The 6,139-nt window shown below is 39.8% G+C and overlaps 1 protein-coding gene across 3 annotated transcripts in view; it reads left to right on the top strand.

Annotated features, from left to right (window-relative positions):
- Positions 1-6,139, top strand: part of robo3 (roundabout, axon guidance receptor, homolog 3 (Drosophila)) — a 183,023-nt gene that overhangs the window by 87,233 nt on the left and 89,651 nt on the right. The gene's annotated exons all lie outside the window — the stretch shown is intronic.

Raw genomic sequence — 6,139 nt, 5'->3', positions numbered from 1 at the left:
GTTACGTCTAACAGGTACATATATATTGCTGCACTAAAATGCAGCAGATCTCATTTGTGAAAGTTCAGTTAAATGTCACTTAGAAATAAAGCTTGAAAAAGGTAAGAAATGAGATTATTTTTTCATATTTTTCAGAGATTAACTGACAACGTACGTAATTGGGGTATATCGTGATATATATCGTTATCGTGATATAAAATTATCCATATCGTGATATAGGATTATTTCCATATCGCCCAGCACTAGTATTAATGCTGAGTCTGTATTCACACTATTGTCTTTCTGTTTATATTTTCTTCAAGACATTTTTTAGGATGTAACTAGTTCAGCAGACTTTCAGCTATTTCTGCCATGTAGGTATCAAAATGGTCAGCTCATCATCACCTCCGTTGAGGAGGTTCTGTTTTCAGTAGTGTCTCTGTTGTCTGTCTGTCTGTGTACAAGATTACTTAAAAAGTTATAAACAGATTTTCATGACGTTTTTTTAAGGAAACGTCATTAAAAGGAACAAGTGATTACATTTTGGTGGGGATCTGGTCTAAGTTCAAGGTCAAACGTCAAGGTCACATATCAGCTCGTGCTCTAACTCTGCATACCACTCAGGAAGGAGATGGATTTTGTGTTCCTGAGATGAATGTGTTTTGATAGGAAATGTGCATATCAACCCCAAAACAAAAGTAAAAGACCTTGTGAAGATGCTGCTGAAGCTGGTCAGAAAGAGTCATTATTCACAGTGAAAGCAGTCCTGTACCAACATGAGCTGAAAGGCCACTCAGTGAGGAAGAAGCCATTACTCTGAATGCAACATAAAAAAACAAAATTGCAGTTTGGAGATGCACACAGGGACAAAGACCTTCATTTTTAGGGACATGTCTTCTGGTCTGATGAAACTAAAATTGAACTGTTGCACCTTAATGACCATTGTCAGATTTGAAGGTAAAAGGGGAAAGTTGCAGGCCTGAGAACACCAATGATTTGGAGAGGCTATCACAAAGTTCTGTCTCAATCACACAAAAGATTTGTAAGCAGAGCTGAAAAGGCGTGAGAGAGCAAGGTGGCCTACAAACCTGACTCAATTACACCAGTTCTGTCAGGAGGAATGGGACAAAATTACAGCAAACTATTGTGAGAAGCTTGTGGAAGGATTCCCAAAGTTTTTCACCTAGGTCATGCAGTTTAAAGGCAATGTTACCAAATACTAAGAAAATGTATGTAAACATGTCACTTTGAAGAAAGTCATAAGAAATTCTCTAAAAACAATTTTCTCTCATTGGTCAAGCATTTGACAAATAGAAATAATTTTGAGAATCCAAACTCACCTAAAACAGGAAAAGTTTAGTCTGATTTATTGTCAAACAGTGAGACAAAATGGTTCTGTTTGTTTATTATTATTATTTAGAGGACATAAACATCTGGTTTAACCTATTTTTTATTAAATTATACCATGAATATGGTATTACTGGGGGCTGTGGTAGCTTGTTGGTCATTGCCGCAGTCTTGTAATGCTGAGGTTGCAGGTTCGAGCCCAGATCGTGGCAGAAAGGGCATCCAGTGTAGAACATTTGCCAAATCTTATACTCAAGTTTGCTCACTGTGGTGAGCCCTGAAGAAGGGAGCACCCAAAAGAACAACAATAATATGGTCTTACCATAGACTAAGACAGGTTTCTGATGCTGACCTCTTAATGCATTGCAATTTAGGGCATTTTAAACATTTCTAATATATATTAACCTTATTCTGTCAGGATTTGGGTTTTCTTTTTATTGGGCTTGTTTGTTTTGTTGTCTTTATGTTTTGTCTTGTCTCTGTGCCTCTTCCATCATTCACTTCTCCTCAGTCTATCTCTCATTTGGCTGCTTCATTTCTTGCCTTGTGTGTTGCTCGTGTTTGGATTTTGTTATGTTTAGTTTTGCTGCCACGTCAGCTTTTTGTTTTGTTTTCCTTTTTTTTAAATAAATTGGTTTCTTTACTGGAAACGATGATTCTGCGCTCTGGGTTCGCCTCTCAGATTAAAAATGCAGTAAACTTGTTTTACATATTTAGTCATCGCCTTTAAACCATTTTAGTATTTGCCAGGTTCAACCTGCATAACTGAGAATCTACACCAATATCATGAGCTGAAGTCGTTGTCATACATTACGTGTTTGATGTACTGTACTTTGTATAGCCCATAATCAGGGAAAATCACAAGGCCAGCATTACTTGAAGGAATATATATCACCTGCCTCCTTTCATGACAGTTTAACACTAATATCAGTTAAATATGTCATGAGACAGTGAACAAATTTTAATGAAATTCTCAGAAAGTAATCACTGGATGTACACCAACAACTGACAGCTTTATTAACTTTTGGAGTCTACCCAATTCAAGATGCCTACAACTCCGTCACTGTTACAGATATTATGCCAAATTTTGATGTGGTGGTAGCTGAGAGTCATCCCTAACACATACTCTGAGTACTAACAGATCACGCAAAATCTTTCTTTAAAATTTTGCCATCAACTATTGAAGTCAACTGTCTCTGTCTGTTACCAAAATATTTAATGAAACACTGGATGGATTTCAATGAAACCTTCATGATGTGCATCTACAACTAACTTTTGGAGTTAATGCAATTTAAGATGGCCACCAAAGTCAGCTGACTTTTAGAATCACAAAAATGGTCATAACTCAGCCAAATTTACATATATTGAGATCAAATTTGGTGTGGTCAAGAGTCATTCAAAACATGCTCAGAGCACTAACACATCAAGTGGTATCTCACACGAGATAGCACTCATTTTTAAGGATTGACCAGAACAGGTACAACATTTCTCAACAAAAGATAATAGTCTAAAACTCTGGCATAAAAGGTGGGGGTGATGTCTTTCTTTAAGGAATGCTAGGCCTTAAATAAAATTATGTAACTTTTTTTTTCCATTTTTGAAAGAACCTTTAATATTATTGTTGTTATAGCACAATAAAAACAATTGTTCTTGTTTTTATTGTGTGAGTGGACTCAATAAATTTGGCAATTATTTTACATCAGATGCCCTTCCTGACGCAAACTGGGCTCAAACCTGCAGCCTCAGGATTACAACATTGCGGCACTGACCACCAAGCTACCATGGCCCCTCTTAAAGATACTTTAATAAATGTTTAAAAATTTCAATACATTTCAAAGTAAATTGATATGGGGTCATTAGGGTCTTTGCCTGGATGTTTGTGTCACATGAATGAAGTTTTGAATTAGAGGGAAAATAACTGGGTATCAGGCTTAATGTTTCATTGTAAATTTTAGAAAGCTGAAATCTGAGAATTTTTCACTGTCATCCTCTGCTTTCATCTGTAGCTGTGTGATGCGCATACACACCTCACATATACATCATTCACCAAAGTGTGAGGCTGCACAGGCCTACGTGTCTTCAGAAGTGTGTGTGTGTTTGAATGGTGAGAGTTTGATAAGCACTGCAGCCTGTTGGAACGCTCAAAAAGGCCTGATGACAGGGAGAGAGAGCGTGGGCGCCTGGAGCATGGCTCCACACTTTAGATTAGGAGGAGGCCTGGAAAATGTGTGTGGGAGAGGGACAACAAGTGTGTAGGAGGGAGATAAAGAGGAGAAAGCGAAGAGGAGAGGTTGTATGTGGGAAGCATGTAGGGAATGATGGAGTCTGGCAGAGGTTGAGAGCAGTTTGAATTTTCAGCAGCTTGAATGTGATTTTGTTGAAGCTTATTGACTTCAATGGATTTAACTGAACAAGGAAAAACACTCTGAAGTTACAAAAGTCATTCTGCATCCTTCAATTATTTATTCTGAAGCACAGTTTTGCAATAAGATAATTTAGTTTTTTTACCACCAGAACTTTATACTTACTTGTGTTACTTTAGATAACCGATTTATTTGAATTTTCATGGGCTAGCACAGGCACATAGAGGCTGTTCAGGCTTGTTACAACAAGTGGTCAGCTCTGACACTGCTATTCATACTTAATGATCAGATGTCAGGTACCTGCGTTCTATGCAGATACACATATAACCACATCACATAGAGAGCAACAAATAGGACATCAGCAGGTCTGCTGATGTTTCTGTAAACATAACAATACATTCAGACATCTGAACTATAATATTAGGTGAACATTAACACAGTTCAGAGCCATTTGAGTCACTTTTTATAGTTCTCTTGATGAGCCTAAATACCTAATAGACACAATAAAATAGAAATAAAGGTATATACCATACAGTGTCAGAGCAAAGACTGACTATTTGAACAGCTTATCAGCTGTTATCACTGTGACTTTAACAGCAATGCTGTGTTTATTAGGTAAATATAATGTGACGTAACACTGCTCAGACTGTTGTCCTTTGATTGACACAGCAAATAATAGCATACAGTAACCAAAGCAGGTCCAAAAGCAATCAGAGCAAACATTAAAGCAAGGATAAACTCACCCATACATGTTGTGTAAAAAATCCCAACAAAACAGGCATTTATATTGTTAAGGATTCTAATAAACAGTTTAATAAAACTTAGATAAAAAAACATACAATTCTAAACAAACAAAAAAAGTTGCAATTTTGACAATATTCCAAAGGATGGCTGTTTTAATTCTCTTTATTTAGCTTGCAACTAAACAGACCTTTTTTAACCTTTTAATTTCCACTCTGCTGCTTGTGTGGTGTTACGTCCATCCAGTAAGTGGTCCTACAGCTTGGCTCAGGATGGGCTGTCTTCAGACTATCGAACATATGTGGATAAAAAGGGTCCAAACTACCGCCAAAAGTGGTCTGTATAAAAATGTTTTCAATGTGCATTAAGGCAATTCAGACCTGTGTTCAAGGATATCCACATGCAATCTGATCACTGACAACTGTTTTTAACTCCAAGTCTGAACAACCTCAGAGATCTGGTTGTTTTTAAAATGCACAGTTAAATCTAATTATTCGTTATTTAAGCACTAGACCTGAGGTGATACAGCCCTTTTAACACAGTATTCAAAGTCTAATCTGAACAGCCATTTTTGGAGGCTCCTGTATGTGGATTTTAATGTGACACAAAGTGTGAAACTTATCTAGATAAAGATGTCATACAATGTTACAATTTATTTTTCAACATTCAAGAAGGCCCTAACTGAGGGATTAATACTGTGCCAAGCTGTAAACTTAATTCTCCTAAATTAAGGCCTAGAATTTGTGAAGGAATACATTTTGTCCACTGCTTTGTGAGGATCTCACTTTTTGGATTCCGTTTCCGGGTTTTGGATTGTTCTCTGTTCACGTGTCCTGTCTGTTTAGCGCACCTGTCCTGAGTTGTCTGATTATGTCTGTGTGTATTCAAGTGCCTGGGTTTCTGTTATTGTCGTTGGGTCCTCGTCATGTATACGTTTCAGGTTTCTGCTATGCCCTTGAGTTTTTGGAGGAAATTCTGCTGGAAGCACTTTAAGGCCATGTCTAAGATCTTGTTATTTTTAAATAAAGAAGTTTTTTGCTACAACTGCTGCACTCAGGTCCTTTCATCATTTCCTGCAACCGTGACAGTAGGACCCAACCACAATGGACCTGGCAGCAGTTTTTTCTGCTCTCGCTGGCCTCTCTTGGGAGGCCCGCTGCCGGCTCCACGTACGTGTCAACCGTTACTGCGGAATGCGAGCTGCCCCCGAGGAAGGCAGCGCAAAGGGTTTTTTGCTCAGCCCCAAAGAGGAAAATGAGCGTTTCTGGGCCGCTCACGCCCTTTTGGACATGGCACTCCGTCATCCGAGGTTGGAGGAACTTCGCGGAATGGCGGAGCTTCTGTGCGAGGCCCGGTGGGACATTCACCGGTTGCGTTCCCGGCGCTGGGCCCCGTTCCTTTCATTGCCGCCCTCCGGGTGGGCTGAGTCCGAAGTGCCTGCGGCTGAATCTGAGATGTCCGCGGCAGAACCCAGTGAGCCCACGGCTGAATCTGAGATGTCCGTGGCACAACCCAGTGAGCCCGTGGTAGAACCCAGTAAGCCCGCGGCAAAACCCAGTGAGCCCTCGGCAAAACCCAGTGAGCCCTCGGCAGAACCCAGCGAGCCCGCGGCTGAGTTCAAGATGTCTGCGGCAGAGTCCAGTGTGTCCGCGGCTGTCCCCAGTGAGCCAGCGGCTGTCCCCCGGGGTGTGTGTGTGTGTGTGTGTGTG

The sequence above is a fragment of the Kryptolebias marmoratus genome, linkage group LG13 (assembly GCF_001649575.2).
Source record: "Kryptolebias marmoratus isolate JLee-2015 linkage group LG13, ASM164957v2, whole genome shotgun sequence".
Taxonomy (NCBI): Eukaryota; Metazoa; Chordata; class Actinopteri; order Cyprinodontiformes; family Rivulidae; genus Kryptolebias; species Kryptolebias marmoratus.
Note: the sequence above shows the minus strand (reverse complement) of the source record. Positions and strands in the feature narration are given on the sequence as shown.